The sequence below is a fragment of the Aulostomus chinensis genome, chromosome 4, assembly GCF_037954235.1.
Source record: "Aulostomus chinensis isolate RoL2024-O1b breed Wild chromosome 4, RoL_Achi_v1.0, whole genome shotgun sequence".
Taxonomy (NCBI): Eukaryota; Metazoa; Chordata; class Actinopteri; order Syngnathiformes; family Aulostomidae; genus Aulostomus; species Aulostomus chinensis.
In genome coordinates this window covers 24,551,945-24,577,202 of record NC_141323.1, presented here as the reverse complement: position 1 = coordinate 24,577,202, position 25,258 = coordinate 24,551,945, and the positions used below count along the sequence as shown (strand labels likewise).

The window sequence follows — 25,258 nt, the reverse complement described above, 5'->3', positions numbered from 1 at the left end:
GCAGAGGGCGCTTCAAGAAAAGGTGTGTGAGGGAAGCTCGCTCATGCTGGTCCCCAAAGTCTCAAAGCGGCCCTTTCCTCACAATGAAACAAAAAAGCTAACAGCACCTGGTATTCCCAGGCGGTCTTCCATCCAAGTACTAACCAGGCCCGACCCTGCTAAGCTTCCGAGATCAGACGAGATCGGGCGTGATCAGAGTGGTATGGCCGTAAGCCCTTGACTCTCACACACATGGGCTCTATATCCATTTCACTCACTTTACAACCTCAAAAAAAATGTGATGTGCAACAGCCTCACGGTCTTTTTACACACCAAATAGTTGTCCTGTCAATACAAAGAAAAGAATGTTGATGTCATCTAGAGAAAAGTACTGCATCTGCAATCTGTCTACTTCAAATTACACGCTGCATGACATTCCATTCGAAAGCTGTGGAGGGCGCTTCAAGAAAAGGTGTGTGAGGGAAGCTCGCTCATGCTGGTCCCCAAAACACTCAAAGCTGCCCTTTCCTCACAATGAAACAAAAAAGCTTACAGCACCTGGGACTGCCTGGCAGTCTCCCATCCAAGTAGTAACCAGGCCCGACCCTGCTTAGCTTCCGAGATCAGACGAGATCGGGCGTGTTCAGAGGGGTATGGCCGTAAGCCCTTGACTCTTACACACCTGGGCTCTATATCCATTTCACTCACTTTACAACCTTAGAAAAAAAGTGACATGCAACAGCCTCACGGTCTTTTCACACGCCAAATAGGTGTCCTGTCGATAAAAGAAAAGAATGTTGATGTCATCTAGAGAAAAGTAGTGCATCTGCCATCTGTCTACTTCAAATTACACGCTGCATGACATTCCATTTCAAAGCTGCAGAAAGGCGCTTCAAGAAAAGGTGTGTGAGGGAAGCTCGCTCATGCTGGTCCCCAAAGACTCAAAGCTGCCCTTTCCTCACAAAGAAATAAAAAAGCTTACAGCACCTGGTATTCCCAGGCGGTCTTCCATCCAAGTACTAACCAGGCCCGACCCTGCTTAGCTTCCGAGATCAGACGAGATCGGGTGTGTTCAGAGTGGTATGGCCGTAAGCCCTTGACTCTGACACACATGGGCTCTATATCCATTTCACACAATTTACAACCTCAGAAAAAAAGTGATGCGCAACAGCCTCAGGGTCTTTTCACACGCCAAATCGGTGTCATGTCAATAAAAGAAAAAAATGTTGATGTCATCGAGAGAAAAGTACTGCATCTGCCATCTGTCTTCTTCAAATTAACCACTGCATGAAATTCCATTCCAAAGCTGCAGAGGGCGCTTCAAGAAAAGGTGTGTGAGGGAAGCTCGCTCATGCTGGTCCCCAAAGACTCAAAGCGGCCCTTTCCTCACAATGAAACAAAAAAGCTTACAGCACCTGGTATTCCCAGGCGGTCTCCCATCCAAGTACTAACCAGGCCCGACCCTGCTAAGCTTCCGAGATCGGGCGTGTTCAGAGTGGTATGGCCGTAAGCCCTTGACTCTCACACACATGGGCTCTATATCCATTTCACACACTTTACAACCTCAGAAAAAAAGTGACGTGCAACAGCCTCACGGTCTTTTCAAACGTCAAATAGGTGTCCTGTCAATACAAAGAAAAAAATGTTGATGTCATCGAGAGAAAAGTACTGCATCTGCAATCTGTCTACTTCAAATTACACACTGCATGACATTCCATTCGAAAGCTGTGGAGGGCACTTCAAGAAAAGGTGTGTGAGGGAAGCTCGCTCATGCTGGTCCCCAAAGACTCAAAGCTGCCCTTTCCTCACAAAGAAATAAAAAAGCTTACAGCACCTGGTATTCCCAGGCGGTCTTCCATCCAAGTACTAACCAGGCCCGACCCTGCTTAGCTTCCGAGATCAGAAGGGATCGGGCGTGTTCAGAGTAGTATGGCCATAAGCCTTTGACTCTGACACACATGGGCTCTATATCCATTTCACACAATTTACAACCTCAGAAAAAAAGTGATGTGCAACAGCCTCACGGTCTTTTTACACACCAAATAGTTGTCCTGTCAATACAAAGAAAAAAATGTTGATGTCATCTAGAGAAAAGTACTGCATCTGCAATCTGTCTACTTCAAATTACACACTGCATGACATTCTATTCGAAAGCTGTGGAGGGCGCTTCAAGAAAATGTGTGTGAGGGAAGCTCGCTCATGCTGGTCCCCAAACACTCAAAGCTGCACTTTCCTCACAATGAAACAAAAAAGCTTTCAGCACCTGGTATTCCCAGGCGGTCTCCCATCCAAGTACTAACCAGGCCCAACCCTGCTTAGCTTCCGAGATCAGACGAGATCGGGCGTGTTCAGAGTGGTATGGCCGTAAGCTCTTCACTCTCACACACATGGGCTCTATATCCATTTCACACACTTTACAACCTCAGAAAAAAAGTGATGCGCAACAGCCTCAGGGTCTTTTCACACGCCAAATCGGTGTCCTGTCAATAAAACAAAAGAATGTTGATGTCATTGAGAGAAAAGTACTGCATCTGCCATCTGTCTTCTTCAAATTAACCACTGCATGAAATTCCATTCCAAAGCTGCAGAGGGCGCTTCAAGAAAAGGTGTGTGAGGGAAGCTCGCTCATGCTGGTCCCCAAAGACTCAAAGCGGCCCTTTCCTCACAATGAAACAAAAAAGCTTACAACACCTGGTATTCCCAGGCGGTCTTCCATCCAAGTACTAACCACGCCCGACCCTGCTAAGCTTCCGAGATCAGACGAGATCAGGCGTGTTCAGAGTGGTATGGCCATAAGCCTTTGACTCTGACACACATGGGCTCTATATCCATTTCACACAATTTACAACCTCAGAAAAAAAGTGATGCGCAACAGCCTCAGGGTCTTTTCACACGCCAAATCGGTGTCCTGTCAATAACAGAAAAGAATGTTGATGTCATCTAGAGAAAAGTACTGCATCTGCCATCTGTCTACTTCAAATTAACCACTGCATGACATTCCATTCCAAAGCTGTGGAGGGCGCTTCAAGAAAAGGTGTGTGAGGGAAGCTCGCTCATGCTGGTCCCCAAACACTCAAAGCTGCCCTTTCCTCACAATGAAACAAAAAAGCTTACAACACCTGGTATTCCCAGGCGGTCTCCCATCCAAGTACTAACCAGGCCCAACCCTGCTTAGCTTCCGAGATCAGACGAGATCGGGCGTGTTCAGAGTGGTATGGCCGTAAGCTCTTGACTCTCACACACATGGGCTCTATATCCATTTCACACACTTTACAACCTCAGAAAAAAAGTGATGCGCAACAGCCTCAGGGTCTTTTCACACGCCAAATCGGTGTCCTGTCAATAAAACAAAAGAATGTTGATGTCATCGAGAGAAAAGTACTGCATCTGCCATCTGTCTTCTTCAAATTAACCACTGCATGAAATTCCATTCCAAAGCTGCAGAGGGCCCTTCAAGAAAAGGTGTGTGAGGGAAGCTCGCTCATGCTGGTCCCCAAAGTCTCAAAGCGGCCCTTTCCTCACAATGAAACAAAAAAGCTTACAGCACCTGGTATTCCCAGGCGGTCTTCCATCCAAGTACTAACCAGGCCCGACCCTGCTAAGCTTCCGAGATCAGACGAGATCGGGCGTGTTCAGAGTGGTATGGCCGTAAGCCCTTGACTCTCACACACATGGGCTCTATATCCATTTCACACAATTTACAACCTCAGAAAAAAAGTGATGCGCAACAGCCTCACGGTCTTTTTACACACCAAATCGGTGTCCTGTCAATAAAAGAAAAGAATGTTGATGTCATCGAGAGAAAAGTACTGCATCTGCCATCTGTCTTCTTCAAATTAACCACTGCATGAAATTCCATTCCAAAGCTGCAGAGGGCGCTTCAAGAAAAGGTGTGTGAGGGAAGCTCGCTCATGCTGGTCCCCAAAGACTCAAAGCGGCCCTTTCCTCACAATGAAACAAAAAAGCTTTCAGCACCTGGTATTCCCAGGCGGTCTTCCATCCAAGTACTAACCAGGCCCGACCCTGCTAAGCTTCCGAGATCAGACGAGATCGGGCGTGTTCAGAGTGGTATGGCCGTAAGCCCTTGACTCTCACACACATGGGCTCTATATCCATTTCACTCACTTTACAACCTTAAAAAAAATGTGATGTGCTACAGCCTCACGGTCTTTTTACACACCAAATAGTTGTCCTGTCAATACAAAGAAAAAAATGTTGATGTCATCTAGAGAAAAGTACTGCATCTGCAATCTGTCTACTTCAAATTACACACTGCATGACATTCCATCCGAAAGCTGTGTAGGGCGCTTCAAGAAAAGGTGTGTGAGGGAAGCTCGCTCATGCTGGTCCCCAAACACTCAAAGCTGCCCTTTCCTCACAATGAAACAAAAAAGCTTACAGCACCTGGTATTCCCAGGCGGTCTCCCATTCAAGTACTAACCAGGCCCGACCCTGCTTAGCTTCCGAGATCAGACGAGATCGGGCGTGTTCAGAGTGGTATGGCCGTAAGCCCTTGACTCTGACACACATGGGCTCTATATCCATTTCACACAATTTACAACCTCAGAAAAAAAGTGAAGCGCAACAGCCTCAGGGTCATTTCACACGCCAAATAGGTGTCCTGTCAATAAAAGAAAAGAATGTTGATGTCATCTAGAGAAAAGTACTGCATCTGCCATCTGTCTACTTCAAATTAACCACTGCATGACATTCCATTCCAAAGCTGTGGAGGGCGCTTCAAGAAAAGGTGTGTGAGGGAAGCTCGCTCATGCTGGTCCCCAAACACTCAAAGCTGCCCTTTCCTCACAAAGAAATAAAAAAGCTTACAGCACCTGGTATTCCCAGGCGGTCTTCCATCCAAGTACTAACCAGGCCCGACCCTGCATAGCTTCCGAGATCAGACGAGATCGGGCGTGTTCAGAGTGGTATGGCCGTAAGCCCTTGACTCTCACACACATGGGCTCTATATCCATTTCACACAATTTACAACCTCATAAAAAAAGTGATGCGCAACAGCCTCAGGGTCTTTTAACACGCCAAATACGTGTCCTGTCAAAAAAAGAAAAGAATGTTGATGTCATCGAGAGAAAAGTACTGCATCTGCCATCTGTCTTCTTCAAATTAACCACTGCATGAAATTCCATTCCAAAGCTGCAGAGGGCCCTTCAAGAAAAGGTGTGTGAGGGAAGCTCGCTCATGCTGGTCCCCAAAGACTCAAAGCGGCCCTTTCCTCACAATGAAACAAAAAAGCTTACAGCACCTGGTATTCCCAGGCGGTCTTCCATCCAAGTACTAACCAGGCCCGACCCTGCTAAGCTTCCGAGATCAGACGAGATCGGGCGTGTTCAGAGTGGTATGGCCGTAAGCCCTTGACTCTCACACACATGGGCTCTATATCCATTTCACTCACTTTACAACCTCAAAAAAAATGTGATGTGCAACAGCCTCACGGTCTTTTTACACACCAAATAGGTGTCCTGTCAATACAAAGAAAAAAATGTTGATGTCATCTAGAGAAAAGTACTGCATCTGCAATCTGTCTACTTCAAATTACACACTGCATGACATTCCATTCGAAAGCTGTGGAGGGCACTTCAAGAAAAGGTGTGTGAGGGTAGCTCGCTCATGCTGGTCCCCAAAGACTCAAAGCTGCCCTTTCCTCACAAAGAAATAAAAAAGCTTACAGCACCTGGTATTCCCATGCGGTCTTCCATCCAAGTACTAACCAGGCCCGACCCTGCTTGGCTTCCGAGATCAGACGAGATCGGTCGTGTTCAGAGTAGTATGGCCATAAGCCTTTGACCCTGACACACATGGGCTCTATATCCATTTCACACAATTTACAACCTCAGAAAAAAAGTGATGCGCAACAGCCTCAGGGTCTTTTCACACGCCAAATCGGTGTCCTGTCAATAAAAGAAAAGAATGTTGATGTCATCTAGAGAAAAGTACTGCATCTGCCATCTGTCTTCTTCAAATTAACCACTGCATGAAATTCCATTCCAAAGCTGCAGAGGGCGCTTCAAGAAAAGGTGTGTGAGGGAAGCTCGCTCATGCTGGTCCCCAAAGACTCAAAGCGGCCCTTTCCTCACAATGAAACAAAAAAGCTTACAGCACCTGGTATTCCCAGGCGGTCTTCCATCCAAGTACTAACCAGGCCCGACCCTGCTAAGCTTCCGAGATAAGACGAGATCGGGCGTGTTCAGAGTGGTATGGCCGTAAGCCCTTGACTCTCACACACATGGGCTCTATATCCATTTCACTCACTTTACAACCTCAAAAAAAATGTGATGTGCAACAGCCTCACGGTCTTTTTACACACCAAATAGTTGTCCTGTCAATACAAAGAAAAAAATGTTGATGTCATCTAGAGAAAAGTACTGCATCTGCAATCTGTCTACTTCAAATTACACACTGCATGACATTCCATTCGAAAGCTGTGGAGGGCACTTCAAGAAAAGGTGTGTGAGGGAAGCTCGCTCATGCTGGTCCCCAAAGACTCAAAGCTGCCCTTTCCTCACAAAGAAATAAAAAAGCTTACAGCACCTGGTATTCCCAGGCAGTCTTCCATCCAAGTACTAACCAGGCCCGACCCTGCTTAGCTTCCGAGATCAGACGAGATCGGGCGTGTTCAGAGTAGTATGGCCATAAGCCTTTGACTCTGACACACATGGGCTCTATATCCATTTCACAAACTTTACAACCTCAGAAAAAAAGTGATGCGCAACAGCCTCAGGGTCTTTTCACACGCCAAATTGGTGTCCTGTCAATAAAAAAAAAGAATGTTGATGTCATCGAGAGAAAAGTACTGCATCTGCCATCTGTCTTCTTCAAATTAACCACTGCATGAAATTCCATTCCAAAGCTGCAGAGGGCCCTTCAAGAAAAGGTGTGTGAGGGAAGCTCGCTCATGCTGGTCCCCAAAGTCTCAAAGCGGCCCTTTCCTCACAATGAAACAAAAAAGCTTACAGCACCTGGTATTCCCAGGCGGTCTTCCATCCAAGTACTAACCAGGCCCGACCCTGCTAAGCTTCCGAGATCAGACGAGATCGGGCGTGTTCAGAGTGGTATGGCCGTAAGCCCTTGACTCTCACACACATGGGCTCCATATCCATTTCACTCACTTTACAACCTCAAAAAAAATGTGATGTGCAACAGCCTCAAGGCCTTTTTACACACCAAATAGTTGTCCTGTCAATACAAAGAAAAGAATGTTGATGTCATCTAGAGAAAAGTACTGCATCTGTAATCTGTCTACTTCAAATTACACACTGCATGACATTCCATTTGAAAGCTGTGGAGGGCGCTTCAAGAAAAGGTGTGTGAGGGAAGTTCGCTCATGCTGGTCCCCAAACACTCAAAGCTGCCCTTTCCTCACAATGAAACAAAAAAGCTTACAGCACCTGGTATTCCCAGGCGGTCTCCCATCCAAATACTAACCAGGCCCGACCCTGCTTAGCTTCCGAGATCAGACGAGATCGGGCGTGTTCAGAGTGGTATGGCCGTAAGCCCTTGACTCTGACACACATGGGCTCTATATCCATTTCACACAATTTACAACCTCAGAAAAAAAGTGAAGTGCAACAGCCTCAGGGTCTTTTCACACGCCAAATAGGTGTCCTGTCAATAAAAGAAAAGAATGTTGATGTCATCTAGAGAAAAGTACTGCATCTGCAATCTGTCTACTTCAAATTAACCACTGCATGACATTCCATTCCAAAGCTGTGGAGGGCGCTTCAAGAAAAGGTGTGTGAGGGAAGCTCGCTCATGCTGGTCCCCAAAGACTCAAAGCTGCCCTTTCCTCACAAAGAAATAAAAAAGCTTACAGCACCTGGTATTCCCAGGCGGTCTTCCATCCAAGTACTAACCAGGCCCGACCCTGCTTAGCTTCCGAGATCAGGCGTGTTCAGAGTGGTATGGCCATAAGCCTTTGACTCTGACACACATGGGCTCTATATCCATTTCACACAATTTACAACCTCAGAAAAAAAGTGATGCGCAACAGCCTCAGGGTCTTTTCACACGCCAAATCGGTGTCCTGTCAATAACAGAAAAGAATGTTGATGTCATCTAGAGAAAAGTACTGCATCTGCCATCTGTCTTCTTCAAATTAACCACTGCATGACATTCCATTCCAAAGCTGTGGAGGGCGCTTCAAGAAAAGGTGTGTGAGGGAAGCTCGCTCATGCTGGTCCCCAAAGACTCAAAGCGGCCCTTTCCTCACAATGAAACAAAAAAGCTTACAGCACCTGGTATTCCCAGGCGGTCTTCCATCCAAGTACTAACCAGGCCCGACCCTGCTAAGCTTCCGAGATCAGACGAGATCGGGCGTGTTCAGAGTGGTATGGCCGTAAGCCCTTGACTCTCACACACATGGGCTCTATATCCATTTCACTCACTTTACAACCTCAAAAAAAATGTGATGTGCAACAGCCTCACGGTCTTTTTACACACCAAATAGTTGTCCTGTCAATACAAAGAAAAAAATGTTGATGTCATCTAGAGAAAAGTACTGCATCTGCAATCTGTCTACTTCAAATTACACACTGCATGACATTCCATTCGAAAGCTGTGGAGGGCACTTCAAGAAAAGGTGTGTGAGGGAAGCTCGCTCATGCTGGTCCCCAAACACTCAAAGCTGCACTTTCCTCACAATGAAACAAAAAAGCTTACAGCACCTGGTATTTCCAGGCGGTCTCCCATCCAAGTACTAACCAGGCCCAACCCTGCTTAGCTTCCGAGATCAGGCGTGTTCAGAGTGGTATGGCCGTAAGCTCTTGACTCTCACACACATGGGCTCTATATCCATTTCACACACTTTACAACCTCAGAAAAAAAGTTATGCGCAACAGTCTCAGGGTCTTTTCACACGCCAAATCGGTGTCCTGTCAATAAAACAAAAGAATGTTGATGTCATTGAGAGAAAAGTACTGCATCTGCCATCTGTCTTCTTCAAATTAACCACTGCATGAAATTCCATTCCAAAGCTGCAGAGGGCCCTTCAAGAAAAGGTGTGTGAGGGAAGCTCGCTCATGCTGGTCCCCAAAGTCTCAAAGCGGCCCTTTCCTCACAATCAAACAAAAAAGCTTACAGCACCTGGTATTCCCAGGCGGTCTTCCATCCAAGTACTAACCAGGCCCGACCCTGCTAAGCTTCCGAGATCAGACGAGATCGGGCGTGTTCAGAGTGGTATGGCCGTAAGCCCTTGACTCTCACACACATGGGCTCTATATCCATTTCACTCACTTTACAACCTCAAAAAAAATGTGATGTGCAACAGCCTCACAGTCTTTTTACACACCAAATAGTTGTCCTGTCAATACAAAGAAAAGAATGTTGATGTCATCTAGAGAAAAGTACTGCATCTGCAATCTGTCTACTTCAAATTACACACTGCATGACATTCCATCGGAAAGCTGTGTAGGGCGCTTCAAGAAAAGGTGTGTGAGGGAAGCTCGCTCATGCTGGTCCCCAAACACTCAAAGCTGCCCTTTCCTCACAATGAAACAAAAAAGCTTACAGCACCTGGTATTCCCAGGCGGTCTCCCATCCAAGTACTAACCAGGCCCGACCCTGCTTAGCTTCCGAGATCAGACAAGATCGGGCGTGTTCAGAGTGGTATGGCCGTAAGCCGTTGACTCTGACACACATGGGCTCTATATCCATTTCACACAATTTACAACCTCAGAAAAAAAGTGATGCGCAACAGCCTCAGGGTCTTTTCACACGCCAAATCGGTGTCCTGTCAATAAAAGAAAAGAATGTTGATGTCATCGAGAGAAAAGTACTGCATCTGCCATCTGTCTTCTTCAAATTAACCACTGCATGAAATTCCATTCCAAAGCTGCAGAGGGCCCTTCAAGAAAAGGTGTGTGAGGGAAGCTCGCTCATGCTGGTCCCCAAAGACTCAAAGCGGCCCTTTCCTCACAATGAAACAAAAAAGCTTACAGCACCTGGTATTCCCAGGCGGTCTTCCATCCAAGTACTAACCAGGCCCGACCCTGCTAAGCTTCCGAGATCAGACGAGATCGGGCGTGTTCAGAGTGGTATGGCCGTAAGCCCTTGACTCTCACACACATGGGCTCTATATCCATTTCACTCACTTTACAACCTCAAAAAAAATGTGATGTTCAACAGCCTCACGGTCTTTTTACACACCAAATAGTTGTCCTGTCAATACAAAGAAAAAAATGTTGATGTCATCTAGAGAAAAGTACTGCATCTGCAATCTGTCTACTTCAAATTACACACTGCATGACATTCCATTCGAAAGCTGTGGAGGGCACTTCAAGAAAAGGTGTGTGAGGGAAGCTCGCTCATGCTGGTCCCCAAACACTCAAAGCTGCACTTTCCTCAAAATGAAACAAAAAAGCTTACAGCACCTGGTATTCCCAGGCGGTCTCCCATCCAAGTACTAACCAGGCCCAACCCTGCTTAGCTTCCGAGATCAGACGAGATCGGGCGTGTTCAGAGTGGTATGGCCGTAAGCCCTTGACTCTCACACACATGGGCTCTAAATCCATTTCACTCACTTTACAACCTCAAAAAAAAATGTGATGTGCAACAGCCTCACGGTCTTTTTACACACCAAATAGTTGTCCTGTCAATATCAAGAAAAGAATGTTGATGTCATCTCGAGAAAAGTACTGCATCTGCAATCTGTCTACTTCAAATTACACACTGCATGACATTCCATTCGAAAGCTGTGGAGGGCACTTCAAGAAAAGGTGTGTGAGGGAAGCTCGCTCATGCTGGTCCCCAAACACTCAAAGCTGCCCTTTCCTCACAATGAAACAAAAAAGCTTACAGCACCTGGAATTCCCAGGCGGTCTCCCATCCAAGTACTAACCAGGCTCGACCCTGCTTAGCTTCCAAGATCAGACGAGATCGGGCGTGTTCAGAGTGGTATGGCCGTAAGCCCTTGACTCTGACACACATGGGCTATATATCCATTTCACACACTTTACAAACCTCAGAAAAAAAGTGATGCGCAACAGCCTCAGGGTCTTTTCACACGCCAAATACGTGTCCTGTCAATAAAAGAAAAGAATGTTGATGTCATCGAGAGAAAAGTACTGCATCTGCCATCTGTCTTCTTCAAATTAACCACTGCATGACATTCCATTCCAAAGCTGCGAAGGGCGCTTCAAGAAAAGGTGTGTGAGGGAAGCTCGCTCATGCTGGTCCCCAAACACTCAAAGCTGCCCTTTCCTCACAATGAAACAAAAAAGCTTACAGCACCTGGTATTCCCAGGCGGTCTCCCATCCAAGTACTAACCAGGCCCGACCCTGCTTAGCTTCCGAGATCAGACAAGATCGGGCGTGTTCAGAGTGGTATGGCCGTAAGCCGTTGACTCTGACACACATGGGCTCTATATCCATTTCACACAATTTACAACCTCAGAAAAAAAGTGATGCGCAACAGCCTCAGGGTCTTTTCACACGCCAAATCGGTGTCCTGTCAATAAAAGAAAAGAATGTTGATGTCATCGAGAGAAAAGTACTGCATCTGCCATCTGTCTTCTTCAAATTAACCACTGCATGAAATTCCATTCCAAAGCTGCAGAGGGCCCTTCAAGAAAAGGTGTGTGAGGGAAGCTCGCTCATGCTGGTCCCCAAAGACTCAAAGCGGCCCTTTCCTCACAATGAAACAAAAAAGCTTACAGCACCTGGTATTCCCAGGCGGTCTTCCATCCAAGTACTAACCAGGCCCGACCCTGCTAAGCTTCCGAGATCAGACGAGATCGGGCGTGTTCAGAGTGGTATGGCCGTAAGCCCTTGACTCTCACACACATGGGCTCTATATCCATTTCACTCACTTTACAACCTCAAAAAAAATGTGATGTTCAACAGCCTCACGGTCTTTTTACACACCAAATAGTTGTCCTGTCAATACAAAGAAAAAAATGTTGATGTCATCTAGAGAAAAGTACTGCATCTGCAATCTGTCTACTTCAAATTACACACTGCATGACATTCCATTCGAAAGCTGTGGAGGGCACTTCAAGAAAAGGTGTGTGAGGGAAGCTCGCTCATGCTGGTCCCCAAACACTCAAAGCTGCACTTTCCTCAAAATGAAACAAAAAAGCTTACAGCACCTGGTATTCCCAGGCGGTCTCCCATCCAAGTACTAACCAGGCCCAACCCTGCTTAGCTTCCGAGATCAGACGAGATCGGGCGTGTTCAGAGTGGTATGGCCGTAAGCCCTTGACTCTCACACACATGGGCTCTATATCCATTTCACTCACTTTACAACCTCAGAAAAAAAGTGAAGCGCAAAAGCCTCAGGGTCTTTTCACACGCCAAATAGGTGTCCTGTCAATAAAAGAAAAGAATGTTGATGTCATCTAGAGAAAAGTACTGCATCTGCCATCTGTCTACTTCAAATTAACCACTGCATGACATTCCATTCCAAAGCTGTGGAGGGCGCTTCAAGAAAAGGTGTGTGAGGGAAGCTCGCTCATGCTGGTCCCCAAAGACTCAAAGCTGCCCTTTCCTCACAAAGAAATAAAAAAGCTTACAGCACCTGGTATTCCCAGGCGGTCTTCCATCCAAGTACTAACCAGGCCCGACCCTGCTTAGCTTCCGAGATCAGACGAGATCGGGCGTGTTCAGAGTGGTATGGCCGTAAGCCCTTGACTCTGACACACATGGGCTCTATATCCATTTCACACAATTTACAACCTCAGAAAAAAAGTGAAGCGCAACAGCCTCAGGGTCTTTTCACACGCCAAATAGGTGTCCTGTCAATAAAAGAAAAGAATGTTGATGTCATCTAGAGAAAAGTACTGCATCTGCCATCTGTCTACTTCAAATTAACCACTGCATGACATTCCATTCCAAAGCTGTGGAGGGCGCTTCAAGAAAAGGTGTGTGAGGGAAGCTCGCTCATGCTGGTCCCCAAAGACTCAAAGCTGCCCTTTCCTCACAAAGAAATAAAAAAGCTTACAGCACCTGGTATTCCCAGGCGGTCTTCCATCCAAGTACTAACCAGGCCCGACGCTGCTTAGCTTCCGAGATCAGACGAGATCGGGCGTGTTCAGATTAGTATGGCCATAAGCCTTTGACTCTGACACACATGGGCTCTATATCCATTTCACACAATTTACAACCTCAGAAAAAAAGTGATGCGCAACAGCCTCAGGGTCTTTTCACACGCCAAATCGGTGTCCTGTCAATAAAAGAAAAGAATGTTGATGTCATCGAGAGAAAAGTACTGCATCTGCCATCTGTCTTCTTCAAATTAACCACTGCATGAAATTCCATTCCAAAGCTGCAGAGGGCGCTTCAAGAAAAGGTGTGTGAGGGAAGCTCGCTCATGCTTGTCCCCAAAGACTCAAAGCGGCCCTTTCCTCACAATGAAACAAAAAAGTTTACAGCACCTGGTATTCCCAGGCGGTCTTCCATCCAAGTACTAACCAGGCCCGACCCTGCTTAGCTTCCGAGATCAGACGAGATCGGGCGTGTTCAGAGTGGTATGGCCGTAAGCCCTTGACTCTGACACACATGGGCTCTATATCCATTTCACACAATTTACAACCTCAGAAAAAAAGTGATGCGCAACAGCCTCAGGGTCTTTTCACACGCCAAATCGGTGTCCTGTCAATAAAAGAAAAGAATGTTGATGTCATCGAGACAAAAGTACTGCATCTGCCATCTGTCTACTTCAAATTAACCACTGCATGACATTCCATTCCAAAGCTGTGGAGGGCGCTTCAAGAAAAGGTGTGTGAGGGAAGCTCGCTCATGCTGGTCCCCAAACACTCAAAGCGGCCCTTTCCTCACAATGAAACCAAAAAGCTTACAGCAACTGGTATTTCCAGGCGGTCTCCCATCCAAGTACTATCCAGGCCCGAACCTGCTTAGTTTCCGCGATCAGACGAGTTCAGAATGGTATGGCCGTAAGCCCCTGACTCTGACACACATGGGCTCTATATCCATTTCACACACTTTACAACCTCAGAAAAAAAGTGATGCGCAACAGCCTCAGGGACTTTTCACACGCCAAATAGGTGTCCTGTCAATATAAAGAAAAGAATGTTGATGTCATCTAGAGAAAAGTACTGCATCTGCCATCTGTCTTCTTCAAATTACACGCTGCATGACATTCAATTTCAAAGCTGCGGAAAGGCGCTTCAAGAAGAAGTGCGTGAGGGAAGCTCGCTCATGCTGGTCCCCAAAGACTCAAAGCTGCCCTTTCCTCAAGCTGAAGTTAAAAGAATTGCAAATTAATCCTTCACAGGTACTTGTTCACAGAGATGGATGAAATAAAAATTGAATATATTCTAGTATTATAAAAATACAATGAACAAAATTATTAACAATGAGTAAGAGGATTTTCAAAACAAAACAAACAGTGTCTTTCTTGGTTCTGAACTTTCGTTTCACTGAAAATAAAAATCTTTTTTAGTTGGATAGTTTCACATAAAATACCCTCAAGTCATCCTTTACACCTCAATTGTAAGGAAAAAAAGTTTCCTCTACAAAAGATAACCCTTTTGTTTTTTTAAAATATACATCATATTTAATCCCTTTCAGAATCCTTAAGTTACCTTCTAAACCGGTATTCTTTAATTTACAACAACTAAAACTCAATATTTTACCTGTGGGCACACACACATTCATATGAAACACCTTAAATTTAATTTTTACCTGTTTCAGGCCTGTTTATTGAAGCTCGTGTGCGGTCGGGGCTTCACAACTGTAATGGCCGCTTCACTCGCAGCTGAGCACACAATAAAAGCAAGTGCATGTGTATGTTAGTCCTCAAAAATCCAGGGTTTTATTAGAAGGGGGAGAACGGGAATGGAGGATGAGAGTCTGAATGGTAATGGCAATGGCGGTGGAAGTCACAATCCAAACACTCACACGCAATGGCGGGACAGCGAAAGTCACGAAGAAGAAAACACAGCAGGACAGGGCACAGCAGAACAGCAGAGCCATCGGATGGAAACCCGTCTCTCTCTCTCCAATGTCCGTCTCCTTCAAGCATATTATCTTAATTTAGCCACAATTATCAAACATTATCTCGTGTCGAATTCGCATTACCTTTACTTTCGCTCCAAACATATTACAACGCTAAAGCTACGATCTGCAGGCACATTAGCACGGAATGCTATCCCTAGCTAGCACGTCGCAAACCATGTACACATCCAGTCTCTTTTCACTATAACAGTTAGATAAAGCGCAAATACAGGCATAAATATTCACCTCTCGAAGGTCACACAGAAGTTTATATCAGGACCACCAGTCGTCGACCTCCAAAATAAACTTAAATGCTCTCCACACAAACGATGCCTCCCCTCTTAACTCTCTGATCATTGCCTCTGTTTCTCTCCCCATGCGCGCTAACTACTCACCTCACAAACCTGCGCCACTAGTCCCACCCCTTACACAGTAACTTTCCTCTCATTGGCTTTTGCGGTCTTAATACACCCAAAGATAAGACAGGAATGAAATGATTGACAGGTAACAATTGAGGTTACATATAAACACGGCTTCTTCCCCTCTCCTTATTCTCAGATCACTGATCTTTTACAGACTCAGAGAACTTAAAGACCTTTATATGAATTTATTTTTTAACTGTAAATAGTTTTACTTTTTAAATGTTACATATTATATTTATGCTTTTAACCTGCTCACATTATAACCAATTTTAAAGATCAAGAACTCTATTTATTTTTGAACTTTTTAACACATCTCTTTCTGCTTTTTATGCGATGTAATTTATTTGATTTTTGTACAGGGCTACGTGTTGTATGATAACAAGAGTGTATATTGTTTACAATGTGTTACAGTCAATGGGTGGCACGGTGGTACCGTTGTTAACAGTGTCGCCTCAAAGCAAGTTCAAGTCCTGGCTCGAGCACAGGTTCTTTCTGTGTGGTGTGTGCATGTTCTCTCCGTGCCTGCGTGGGTATTCTGTCTGCAATGGACTGGCTACCTGTCCAGGGTGAAACCTGCCTCTCACCTGAAAGCCACTGGGAAAGGCTCCAGCCTCCCCCTGCAACCCTTAACAGAAATAAGCTGGGATGCATGGAAGTATAGAAAGCGGATACAATGAAGCGCATACAAATTTTTCGAATGCACGAAAAAGTCTCACCTTTTGTTTTTTTCATATTGGTTAGTTTGGAAGCATGGAATTTCTGACAAAGCCTAAGTTTGTATTGTTTATTCACTGATTTTTCTGACAATTTACAAACAAAGCTTTCAAAACTGAGAGGACAAGCAGTGGTGTTTAAGATCAACACCCAACATGGGGCTTGAACCAACAACCCTGAGACTAAGAGTCTCATGCTCGACTGACTGAGCTAATCAGGTTACGTCAGTGTAAGTCCCATAGCATGAAGCGGTCAGAGTGAGAGACTCACAGTCCTGTGAGTGATCACCCACCCATCTATCCATCCATCCATCCATCCATCCATCCGTCCGTCCATCCATCCATCCATTTTTCCGCTTATCCTGTTAAGTGTCACAGGGTGGGGCTGGAGCCTATCCCAGAGGGGACATTACCTTGGACAGGTCAGTGGTCCATCGCAGTCCACCGCAGCCAACAAATATTGACAGACAACCATTCACACTCACAGCCATACCTACAGTCAATTTAGAGTTGCATTTCCATTTGCATGTCTTTGGACTGTGGAAGGAAGCTGGAGTACCTGGAGAGAACCAGCACAGGGAAAACATGCAGACACTCTCAGGATTTATTCCAATGAAGCGCCTAAAAAAGGAGTGTTGGAACTCACTCAGATGAATGAGACATTATAAGCCATCAAATATATACATGTAGATATAGTGTTGGAGATCCAAAAAAACAGGGAGAAAAGAGAAGAGAAGAAGAAGAAGAAAAAAACAGCTTCTTTGACCAGATAACATAGTTGTCTATTTCAATGTTTGAGGTCTGAAAAAATAACTGATTAACTGTGAAATGTGATGGACAGGCAAGTACTTACTAGGATCAGGGCAGCTGGAAGATAGGCTCCTGCATCTGTAGGCAATATCAGAGACAAAGAAAAATCAACACAAATGAGCAGGCACTTGAACGATGCTAAAACCACTCTTTTTTAAACAAATACAACCACAGCTCCTGATCTATGGCCTTAAGTACACTGTAATCATGCCATCAGACAGACTCATGCCAGAGCAGTAGCCTAGCACAAGATGGAGGAACGTAATTGCATGTAAACACAGTCAGTGTGCACTCATCTTAATATGAACCGACTTAACTGTTGTGTGACACGTATATTGTGTGTACTGTAAAATGGTTCAGACTATCAGAAAGCTTCATGAATTCACAGGCAAAATACAGATGTCGCACACATTAATTTGTGGAGGCTCGAGATGTAAAAAGTAAAGTCAACTCTCTGTGTTTTTTGGATTAATTTGCAAGCATTTTCAACATTTTGGCTAGCTGCTAAATCTGGCTAGCATGATGTGCACCGAGTGTAATTATCAATGCAAATGTGGCAGGATGAGAGGTCCCATCCTAGCAGTGAGACTGGTTGGTGATGCCTGACTTGGCTTGTACCATCATTAGCCAACCAGTGTGAGGCGCTGCTCTATAAATAGGGGCAGCATCTACCTGGTCAATCTCTTGCTCTTGGGGTCCGCGGTCCTCCCACTTCCTGGTCACCTCGCTTCCGCCTCTGATCGCCTCACGTCTGCCTTCTCGCCACCGTCTGTGTTGGTATGTAGCAGTAGCTCCCTGTAGCTCGTGTTGCATGCTGATCATGCACGTTTTTCATATTCACGTGTTTAATTGTAGGCGTCCGGCTTTTGGGACACGGTCCCTTAATCGCCGCTAGTGGGGAAACACCCCCCCCCCCCCCCCCGCCGATCTGACGTGCAGAGGCTGTTCGCCACAGCATACTAGCTGTGAAACCCTTTGCTCTGCATGCATGCGATCTACACCTGATTGGCACAGCTGGTGAGCCGTGACACTGAGGAAGAACTAGCTGCTGCTTTGATACCGGGCGCTGTCTTGCCAGACTATCCTGCTTTGCCAGATGCTCCTGCTTTGCTCTGGCTGCTGTTTGCTACAGACTACCCTGCTTTGCTCTGGCTGCTGTTTGGCTACAGACTACCCTGCTTTGCTCTGGCTGCTGTTTGGCTACAGACTACCCTGCTTTGCTCTGGCTGCTGTTTGGCTACAGACTACCCTGCTTTGCTCTGGCTGCTGTTTGGCTACAGACTACCCTGCTTTGCTCTGGCTGCTGTTTGGCTACAGACTACCCTGCTTTGCTCTGGCTGTTTGGCTACAGACTACCCAGCTTTGCTCTGGCTGTTTGGCTACAGACTACCCAGCTTTGTTACAGGCTCCTGCTCTATTAGCCTGCTCTGCTACTAGCCTGTTCTGCGACCTACTGGCCATCTACACATGTTTTGCTTGTTTGTTTGTTCACTGTTTACTGTGTTCACTGGAGTGCTCTGCTTCTGTGTTAATGAATTGGAATCCGCTGTGTGTTGAACTGGAGGTTGTTGCAGTAATTCACCTTGTTTAACCAGGGTCTGCCAGATCCTGATGTCCACCGTGTGGCGCCACTGAACTGTACTTCATGGTGCTCTGAAGGTTTGGATCTGCATTGTTTCCCATTCCTCCGCTTGGGCTTCAGGGTGTAGCAAGCTGCTGGACGGCTATCCGTTAGCTCCCTGGTCTAGCAATGGAGAAATGAACTCGTTTCTGGTTATTTTGGGTTGTATTATTTTTCCTTGCTAATTTGTGTTTAATAATTAAATCTTGTTTCTCGAATTAATTTTTAAATTGTGGTTTGAGTTTGGTTCTGGTTTGTGTTTTTTTTTTTTTAGTTTTGGTGTTAAATTATAATTCTTGTCATTTCGTTTCAGGTACTGGAAGCTCACGGTCCTGGCGTCGCTTTTCCTCTTGTGTGCTGTGCACCCCTGTTTTGCTTTAATCATGTGTTTTTAAATGTGATGTCCCAATTGATCAGGGTGTCTTCTGCCTTGGGATCCCTCACCCCCACTGGTAAGCTCCAGACTTGTTTAGATTCATTCTTGTTCTCTTTTTAATCTGCTGGCCTGTTTACAATAAAATATTTTTGTCATGGAACCACGTCTCCTGCCAATTAGTAAATGAACCTGTGAGTGCCTTTTGGTCGGTACGTTAACTATTTCCTTGGGCGAAATTCCCAAGGTGGCGTTGTCCGGCTTTGGTCACTATTATATTTTAATAAGTGCACCCCCCACTCGTGTGTCGCCACACAAACTGGAAACTTCACTTAGCCTCCACTGGCCTACAGACTTTGCGCCAGTGTCTACAATAAATGCAATCGCTACTCACCAAATGACTGAGATTGAGATGGATGATAACCAAGGCTCTGGCCTCACGTGCAGATCAGGAGATTCTCCTTGCGTCCATCAGGCAAAGATACTGTTTTATTTACAGTGAAGTACTGTATTTTAGCATTACAGCATAGTTCTGTTAAACAGTCATGGGGTGTAATTTAACAGATTCCTATTAGAATTAACAGCAAAGTACTGTATTTTTATAAACAGGGTGATACTGTTGAAATCTTGTAGTACACTGCAAGCAATTGCTGTAAATGTACAAGTCCCACCGCTTTCATAAAATTCATCACTGGATTCAGGACGACCCCTGCTACTCGGCTGCGGTGGGCGGGAGGAGGCTCAGGCCCAAACAACGCTGACTGCAGCTTTAATTTAATCCTAGGTTGATGTAATACTCTGATAAATCAGTGGTATTTATTTCATGATTTTCACAGGAATAAATTAAGAATAAAATGCCAGTTCATGGTTAAGCTAAAATTTACATTAGTATTATGAAGAAGATATTAAAATATTTGTTTAAAATTTAACTTTCAAAAAAACATCATTTCATGGGGTGTGAATGTCTTTCAAAAATGTTAAAGTAATTCTATTACGTTAGGTTACGTGCGTGAGTTCATGACCTTTAGTGTTTACACTTCCGGGAGAAACGAGCGCGAGGAAGGAGCATCGTGTGAATGGCGTAACGTTATCGGAGTTTGGAGACTGTGTGTCGTCGGAGAGGAGTTTTTATCGGTAACGGACTGTGAACTGTAATTGACCGACGTGATCGGAGTGCGTGAGTCGGATTCTCCGCCACCGATTGTGTTTTGAGCACCAGGCAAGTCCAGTTACAGAAGCTAGCGGGAGCTAGGCTAACGCTGTCCACGCTGAAGGGAGACGCCGCTGCACGGACGGGACAGGAGCTTCGGATAGTCGCCTCTGGAGAGAGTCGTTAATGGAGGACGCGTCACTGCTGCCGAAGGAGTCGGAGGATGTGCCGCTACTGCCGAATCACGGAGGTCTGTTGCTGCGGGCTGCTGCGAGCGGGACGGTTGCTGCCACAACGAGCGAGGGATGCATCGGCTGCGGTCCGGTATTGTTGACTTCACCGACACACGGGGGGATCTGGTAAAGGTTTCCATCATGAGCTCCAATTAAAGCGGGCCAACGAAAGTAAACATGAGTGCACTCGAAATAAAATTAGACAGTTGAAAAAAAGACAAACAATATACCCCGGGGTTCTTTTTATTTTCTATAGTCTTGTTTATTCAAGGTTTGAATGTGTTTTTCTGCAAGCTTTTAATACATTTTCTAAACTGAAATCTTGTGTTGGTTTCATTGAATTTGTGTGTTGTTACTGAAGCTTTTCAGCAGAGTTTAAAGGTCAAGTGTACTCCCCATAGCCTCCATTTGAATATTTAAGAGTGAGAATCATACATTGCCCTAGATTGATATTAATTATTCCAGATGGGACTTTTACCATACAAGATATTTGAAATGAGTTAGTGTTCCCTGTAAGCCTAAGGTGGGTTTTAATATTGGAGCCGGTGGTAAAAGGGTTACATTTAGAAATCTAAACCCCTGCTACCATGAGCACACATGGAAATAAAGACTCAACTGACCGCTCGGTCTACTTCAGCTAGCACACTGAACAATACTGTTGTTTACTTGCTAGCTGATAAGTGAGCAGCTGATGTTTGCAATAACATTGAAATAAACTAAAAATAGAGTCAATAACTCAAATCCTATCACCACCAAAGGAGCCACGTCTTTAACACTTCAATCTCATAGCGACTCCTCAGGATTTCTTCTTCTCTCCATTGCATTTTGTAGGAGGCTCCTGCCGGTCCACACTGCCTTCCCCCTAACAGATTCAGCTACTGAGACTAAAGTTCGTTAGTGAGCTCAATGCATAAAAGTGACGTAATATTTGTTGAAAACTAAATAGGCGTGAAGCTGTAACCTCACATGAACACTTGAAGTCTAGATTTCAGCTGCATGTGAAGAAATCAGCATAAAATCCTTGTGTTGGTGTTTAAACCTGGACTACCAGAACCAGGCTAAGAGGTGTTTGTCTGTTAGCTGTGAAGCAAACTGAAACATGAAGGCTTTGAGGGTTTGTTCTCAACACAAAGAAAGATTCAATGCTCAAACTGCCAACTCTGTAAAAACAAAACATTTTTACAAATCTCAGTTTATTTCTTCATGAAGATCTTAATGAGGCAATCAGCACCAGAGCACTAAAGTTAAAATTAGTAACACCGTCACGAACGATGGATTTATTTGACCCAATGTAGTTTTCCTGATCAAATATAGTTTTCATCAAAATATATATTTTTTTATAATTATTTCCCAATATGCAACGTCACATAAATAAAAAATGGAGGACCCTATAAAATGACCTGACGTCAGTGTTCAAGGGTGAAGTCATTTTTGGAATGAAGAAGAGTTCATCCAGCTTTTTTTGCCTCGTGTCTCTGAACCAGCTCATTTGTTGTGTCCACGCTGTTCCGTGTTTAACATGTTTTATGTAACATGAATAACATATTAATATACAAATATATACATGACATAAATTATATATAGACACAGATAAACATCAATAACCAGTGAGAGAAGTCATGTGATTCTCCGACCTCTCTAAGCTGCATCGCAGTGCTGGAGGAGTGCTGACATCATCATTTATGGTTCCTTGCTGGATGAAGGCCTAAACTATGGAGTGAAATCTACTGCCTTGAACTCACTCTTCATTTCTGCTCAGGCTTTTCCTGCCAGCAAGGCAGTGGCAAGAAAAGCAGTCAGCTGATGTCCACAGCTCAACATGAGAAGGACACATTTCTTTTGAAGAAAAAACATTTCAAGGAGTTTTTCCTGCCAATACAGGACAACACCCACTCACAAACCAGTGCTGGACAAGTTCCTTCAAAGCTGTAATGCCTTATTTCTTACTTGTTACTGTCATTTTAAAATAATTGGTTCCATTACGATTGTGTCTGCCAGCACTTGGTGACTGTACAGGAGGTCTGGGGACCGCAGGGCCACAACAAGCCCATTTCCTCAACTCTCCATTGAGTACAGAGGTCCCCAAGTATGGACCAGTGAGGATAAATGTGATAGTGTAGAAGTCCTTTTGTTCTTCAACTTGTCCAACTTGATGGTGAGTCTCCTTTTATCAAGGATTACTGAATGCTTGTGTTATTTATGGCATTGTTAACACTTTATAAACCCTTCATTCAGAGCTGTAAAGAACCTTTAACCTCATATCCCAGACATCAAAGTGGGCCACTAACCGGTGAGATGAAGCTATGCTATGCTGCTACATTCTGAAGAGGTAAAGTAGCAGGTTCTGAGAGTGATGGCTAACCTGGATGTGTTCATCTCCTACTTTAATATCAGCGTCCCAACTTGGAGCTCTGACCACCTCCAGCTTTTTGTTCCTGTTTCTGCTTCAGTCAACAGGGAACTCAAACCTGCAATAGAATCATCAACAACAATGGAATAGAAAACAGAGGAAGACAAAATATCATAAACTTACAAAGCTGAGAAATGTTCATGAAGAATAAATGCACACATTATGATTGAGGCCAGAAAGTAAAACTCCACACCAAATGTATTTTGACATGTAGGGATAATGAACTTGAATGTGTTGAAATAGCAGATGAATGAATCCACTATCACAAGATGGCGTCACAGATCTCACCATCAAGTTGGACCAGTTGAAGAACAAACAGACTTCTCCACGATCACATTTATCCTCACTGGTCCGTACTTGGGGACCTCTGTACTAAATGGAGAGTTGAGGAAATGGGCTTGTTGTGGCCCTGCGGTCCCCAGACCTCCTGTACAGTCACCAAGCGCTGGCAGACACAATCGTAATGGAACCAATTATTTTAAAATGACAGTAACAAGTAAGAAATAAGGCATTACAGCTTTGAAGGAACTTGTCCAGCACTGGTTTGTGAGTGGGTGTTGTCCTGTATTGGCAGGAAAAACTCCTTGAAATGTCATGCAAGTTTTTTCTTAAAAAGAATTGTGTAAAACATTCATTAACATCCAGGCCCAAAGACAAGAGAGGGCAACGCTCCAGGAGTCTTTGATCTCTGAATGCTGAGCATTGATCTCCTGCTTCAGTCTTTGATCTCTGACTGATCCGCCGAAACTAATCAAAGGATCACATCAGCATATTGGTCCAGTCTACAGATGGTGATTTTACCAAGTGCACTACAGCAGTCCTTGTTGCTGTCTGCTGTTGTGTCACAGCAAAGTAAGGAAACAGCCTGACGGTCCTCAGGAGGAAATTCAACAACCTCCAAAGATGGAGGTGAATCTAGACCTGCTCATGTTTACTGTCCTTGATGAACTTGACAAACACACCACATGTCACACACTCTACAGTTTCAATCTGTTGAGAACATGAAACGTGTGGCCCCAGTGACCCTGCATGAAATTTTTGTCCAATTCAAATTTTGATTCATGACCCAGAACCACTCAAAACCCCAGAAAAATAAAGGTTTGGGTGCATTAAAGACATAAATAATAACATCATCATGTTTCAAGGGGGCTGCAGGGTGGTGCAGTGGTTAGCACTGTGGCCTCACAGCAAGAAAGTTCTGGGTTCGAGTACCGGCTCGGGCGCAGTATCTTCTTGTGTAGAGTCTGCAAGTTCTCCCCGTGCCTGTGTGGGTTCTCTCTGGTATTCCGGCTTCCTCCCACAGTCTAAAGACGTGCAATTTGGGGAAAAGGCTGATTGGATTCTCTAAATTGACTGTAGGTATGAATGTGAGTGTGAATGGTTGTTTGTCCCTGTATGTTGTCCCTGTGATGGACTGGTGACTGGTCCAGGGTGAACGCTGCCTTTTGCCCGTAGACACTGGGATAGGCTCCAGCTCCCCCCCGAGACCCTGAACAGGAATAAGTGGAAGAAGATGAATGAATGTTTCAAGGTTTTCTTCCCTCAAATCTCAAGGTCAAGCTGCATTATTTGCAGTGCTCATTAGCAGGGGAATTAGCTCCAATGGTAGAGTGCTAGCTTAGCATGTGAGAGGTAGAGGGATCCATGCCCTCATTCTCCAGAATACTTCAGCTTGTTCTGTTGATCAGAGGAGCTGCTGTGTGATGAATGCTGATGTTTGTCCACTGCTGTGATAAAGTGTCACCCTGTTACTGTTACTGACCATTTCAGCTAATTCCCCTGCTAATGAGCACAGCAGATAATGCAGCTTGACCTTCATGCATGGTTGGATGAGCGTCACCAGGTGAAGCTTCTCTGGTTGACCAACATGTGGAATCTCTTTCAATACTCCAGTGGTGGTTTAAGTGATGAAAATATGGATTAGTCACTGGAAGTGTGTGTGTGTGTTTAAAAAGGCAAAAAAACCTTTTTTCAGCAATAGAACTTTAATACAAACACAAAATGAAAAGCAGAAAAGGCCAGAATCCAAAATATGGATTTACAGAGGAAGCGTGCTGGGCCCAGAACCCAGAGGTTGATGGATCAAAACCATCCTCTACTAAAAGAAGGGAATAAAATAAACTTGGTTGTTTTGAAATGTGAATCTGTTAAAGAGGGGTGGAAATGGTGAGGTAGTCATTGTCCCTTTTGTTTTATTACAGAGACCTCATTGTTACTTAAATAATTTTAATTCTTTACTTGAAGATTCACGCTTTTTCGCTCAAAATGTATAAAACTTCTTGCATGTTGGTGCCCCATCACACACAACAGGTGCACTTGTACTCTTTTCACCTCTGACCCACAAACATTCATAGTCTTCCAGTGAACGTCCAATTATCTTCTGAAATCAGTGATGAATCTTTACCTGCTGAGACTCATTATCTCTGACTGTGACTAGCATGTGCTAGCAGAATACAGCACTCCTTCTTCATTGTCTGTCTTTGTCTCTGACCAGCTCTCCTGCTCTCTTTCCTCCTACCAGTCAAAGCAGACATCTTCGCCTACTGATCTTGGATCTGCTGCCTGTTCCTGCCTAGTAAAAGA

General features: G+C 44.8%; 26 non-coding genes and 6 pseudogenes across 26 annotated transcripts; all 32 read right to left on the bottom strand.

Annotated features, from left to right (window-relative positions):
- Nucleotides 1-95: 95 nt before the first annotated feature.
- On the bottom strand, nucleotides 96-214 carry LOC147263987 (5S ribosomal RNA). Its single transcript, XR_015115122.1, has one exon. It is a non-coding gene; the product is annotated as a 5S ribosomal RNA (ribosomal RNA).
- A 311-nt stretch (nucleotides 215-525) lies between these two features.
- LOC147263986 (5S ribosomal RNA) lies at nucleotides 526-644 on the bottom strand (annotated as a pseudogene).
- A 310-nt stretch (nucleotides 645-954) lies between these two features.
- Nucleotides 955-1,073, bottom strand: LOC147263985 (5S ribosomal RNA). Its single transcript, XR_015115164.1, has one exon. It is a non-coding gene; the product is annotated as a 5S ribosomal RNA (ribosomal RNA).
- Nucleotides 1,074-1,382: 309 nt separating this feature from the next.
- Nucleotides 1,383-1,491, bottom strand: LOC147263984 (5S ribosomal RNA; annotated as a pseudogene).
- Nucleotides 1,492-1,801: 310 nt separating this feature from the next.
- Nucleotides 1,802-1,920, bottom strand: LOC147263983 (5S ribosomal RNA). Its single transcript, XR_015113397.1, has one exon. It is a non-coding gene; the product is annotated as a 5S ribosomal RNA (ribosomal RNA).
- Nucleotides 1,921-2,230: 310 nt separating this feature from the next.
- LOC147263982 (5S ribosomal RNA) lies at nucleotides 2,231-2,349 on the bottom strand. The gene has a single exon (XR_015112978.1). It is a non-coding gene; the product is annotated as a 5S ribosomal RNA (ribosomal RNA).
- A 309-nt stretch (nucleotides 2,350-2,658) lies between these two features.
- LOC147263981 (5S ribosomal RNA) lies at nucleotides 2,659-2,777 on the bottom strand (annotated as a pseudogene).
- Nucleotides 2,778-3,086: 309 nt separating this feature from the next.
- Nucleotides 3,087-3,205, bottom strand: LOC147263980 (5S ribosomal RNA). Its single transcript, XR_015115504.1, has one exon. It is a non-coding gene; the product is annotated as a 5S ribosomal RNA (ribosomal RNA).
- Nucleotides 3,206-3,514: 309 nt separating this feature from the next.
- On the bottom strand, nucleotides 3,515-3,633 carry LOC147263979 (5S ribosomal RNA). The gene has a single exon (XR_015113784.1). It is a non-coding gene; the product is annotated as a 5S ribosomal RNA (ribosomal RNA).
- A 309-nt stretch (nucleotides 3,634-3,942) lies between these two features.
- On the bottom strand, nucleotides 3,943-4,061 carry LOC147263978 (5S ribosomal RNA). The gene has a single exon (XR_015115206.1). It is a non-coding gene; the product is annotated as a 5S ribosomal RNA (ribosomal RNA).
- Nucleotides 4,062-4,371: 310 nt separating this feature from the next.
- On the bottom strand, nucleotides 4,372-4,490 carry LOC147263977 (5S ribosomal RNA). The gene has a single exon (XR_015115486.1). It is a non-coding gene; the product is annotated as a 5S ribosomal RNA (ribosomal RNA).
- Nucleotides 4,491-4,799: 309 nt separating this feature from the next.
- LOC147263976 (5S ribosomal RNA) lies at nucleotides 4,800-4,918 on the bottom strand. Its single transcript, XR_015114188.1, has one exon. It is a non-coding gene; the product is annotated as a 5S ribosomal RNA (ribosomal RNA).
- A 309-nt stretch (nucleotides 4,919-5,227) lies between these two features.
- On the bottom strand, nucleotides 5,228-5,346 carry LOC147263975 (5S ribosomal RNA). Its single transcript, XR_015113783.1, has one exon. It is a non-coding gene; the product is annotated as a 5S ribosomal RNA (ribosomal RNA).
- A 310-nt stretch (nucleotides 5,347-5,656) lies between these two features.
- On the bottom strand, nucleotides 5,657-5,775 carry LOC147263974 (5S ribosomal RNA). The gene has a single exon (XR_015115320.1). It is a non-coding gene; the product is annotated as a 5S ribosomal RNA (ribosomal RNA).
- A 309-nt stretch (nucleotides 5,776-6,084) lies between these two features.
- LOC147263973 (5S ribosomal RNA) lies at nucleotides 6,085-6,203 on the bottom strand (annotated as a pseudogene).
- A 310-nt stretch (nucleotides 6,204-6,513) lies between these two features.
- On the bottom strand, nucleotides 6,514-6,632 carry LOC147263972 (5S ribosomal RNA). The gene has a single exon (XR_015114520.1). It is a non-coding gene; the product is annotated as a 5S ribosomal RNA (ribosomal RNA).
- Nucleotides 6,633-6,941: 309 nt separating this feature from the next.
- On the bottom strand, nucleotides 6,942-7,060 carry LOC147263971 (5S ribosomal RNA). Its single transcript, XR_015113782.1, has one exon. It is a non-coding gene; the product is annotated as a 5S ribosomal RNA (ribosomal RNA).
- Nucleotides 7,061-7,370: 310 nt separating this feature from the next.
- On the bottom strand, nucleotides 7,371-7,489 carry LOC147263970 (5S ribosomal RNA). The gene has a single exon (XR_015112753.1). It is a non-coding gene; the product is annotated as a 5S ribosomal RNA (ribosomal RNA).
- Nucleotides 7,490-7,798: 309 nt separating this feature from the next.
- LOC147263969 (5S ribosomal RNA) lies at nucleotides 7,799-7,907 on the bottom strand (annotated as a pseudogene).
- A 309-nt stretch (nucleotides 7,908-8,216) lies between these two features.
- On the bottom strand, nucleotides 8,217-8,335 carry LOC147263968 (5S ribosomal RNA). Its single transcript, XR_015113781.1, has one exon. It is a non-coding gene; the product is annotated as a 5S ribosomal RNA (ribosomal RNA).
- A 310-nt stretch (nucleotides 8,336-8,645) lies between these two features.
- On the bottom strand, nucleotides 8,646-8,754 carry LOC147263967 (5S ribosomal RNA; annotated as a pseudogene).
- Nucleotides 8,755-9,063: 309 nt separating this feature from the next.
- On the bottom strand, nucleotides 9,064-9,182 carry LOC147263966 (5S ribosomal RNA). The gene has a single exon (XR_015113780.1). It is a non-coding gene; the product is annotated as a 5S ribosomal RNA (ribosomal RNA).
- A 310-nt stretch (nucleotides 9,183-9,492) lies between these two features.
- Nucleotides 9,493-9,611, bottom strand: LOC147263965 (5S ribosomal RNA). Its single transcript, XR_015112957.1, has one exon. It is a non-coding gene; the product is annotated as a 5S ribosomal RNA (ribosomal RNA).
- A 309-nt stretch (nucleotides 9,612-9,920) lies between these two features.
- On the bottom strand, nucleotides 9,921-10,039 carry LOC147263964 (5S ribosomal RNA). The gene has a single exon (XR_015113779.1). It is a non-coding gene; the product is annotated as a 5S ribosomal RNA (ribosomal RNA).
- A 310-nt stretch (nucleotides 10,040-10,349) lies between these two features.
- On the bottom strand, nucleotides 10,350-10,468 carry LOC147263963 (5S ribosomal RNA). Its single transcript, XR_015115453.1, has one exon. It is a non-coding gene; the product is annotated as a 5S ribosomal RNA (ribosomal RNA).
- Nucleotides 10,469-10,779: 311 nt separating this feature from the next.
- On the bottom strand, nucleotides 10,780-10,898 carry LOC147263962 (5S ribosomal RNA). Its single transcript, XR_015114445.1, has one exon. It is a non-coding gene; the product is annotated as a 5S ribosomal RNA (ribosomal RNA).
- Nucleotides 10,899-11,208: 310 nt separating this feature from the next.
- On the bottom strand, nucleotides 11,209-11,327 carry LOC147263961 (5S ribosomal RNA). Its single transcript, XR_015112956.1, has one exon. It is a non-coding gene; the product is annotated as a 5S ribosomal RNA (ribosomal RNA).
- Nucleotides 11,328-11,636: 309 nt separating this feature from the next.
- On the bottom strand, nucleotides 11,637-11,755 carry LOC147263960 (5S ribosomal RNA). Its single transcript, XR_015113777.1, has one exon. It is a non-coding gene; the product is annotated as a 5S ribosomal RNA (ribosomal RNA).
- Nucleotides 11,756-12,065: 310 nt separating this feature from the next.
- Nucleotides 12,066-12,184, bottom strand: LOC147263959 (5S ribosomal RNA). The gene has a single exon (XR_015115440.1). It is a non-coding gene; the product is annotated as a 5S ribosomal RNA (ribosomal RNA).
- A 309-nt stretch (nucleotides 12,185-12,493) lies between these two features.
- On the bottom strand, nucleotides 12,494-12,612 carry LOC147263958 (5S ribosomal RNA). Its single transcript, XR_015115634.1, has one exon. It is a non-coding gene; the product is annotated as a 5S ribosomal RNA (ribosomal RNA).
- A 309-nt stretch (nucleotides 12,613-12,921) lies between these two features.
- Nucleotides 12,922-13,040, bottom strand: LOC147263957 (5S ribosomal RNA). The gene has a single exon (XR_015115161.1). It is a non-coding gene; the product is annotated as a 5S ribosomal RNA (ribosomal RNA).
- A 309-nt stretch (nucleotides 13,041-13,349) lies between these two features.
- LOC147263956 (5S ribosomal RNA) lies at nucleotides 13,350-13,468 on the bottom strand. The gene has a single exon (XR_015113383.1). It is a non-coding gene; the product is annotated as a 5S ribosomal RNA (ribosomal RNA).
- Between the last annotated feature and the right edge of the window lie 11,790 nt (nucleotides 13,469-25,258).